The sequence below is a fragment of the Octopus bimaculoides genome, chromosome 18, assembly GCF_001194135.2.
Source record: "Octopus bimaculoides isolate UCB-OBI-ISO-001 chromosome 18, ASM119413v2, whole genome shotgun sequence".
In the NCBI taxonomy this organism is placed as follows: Eukaryota; Metazoa; Mollusca; class Cephalopoda; order Octopoda; family Octopodidae; genus Octopus; species Octopus bimaculoides.
In genome coordinates, this window is record NC_068998.1 from 46,502,586 (window position 1) to 46,502,999 (window position 414).

The window sequence follows — 414 nt, forward strand, 5'->3', positions numbered from 1 at the left end:
GAGATTCTCAGGACTGACTGTGTGGTTATAGGCGCAGGAGTGTCTGTGTGGTAAGTAAGCTTGCTTATCAACCACATGGTTCCGGGTTCAGTCCCACTGCGTGGCACCTTGGGCAAGTGTCTTCTACTAAAGCCTCGGGCCGACCAAAGCCTTGTGGGAGGATTTGGTAGACGGTAACTCAAAGAAGCCCGTCGTATATATATGTTATTTTTTTACTACCCACAAGGGGCTACACACAGAGGGGACAGACAAACGGATTAAGTCGATAATACCGACCCCAGTGCGTAACTAGTACTTATTTAATCGACCCCGAAAGGATGAAAGGCAAAGTCGACCTCGGCGGAATTTGAACTCAGAACGTAGCGGCAGACGAAATACCGCTAAGCATTTCACCCGGCGTGCTAACGATTCTGC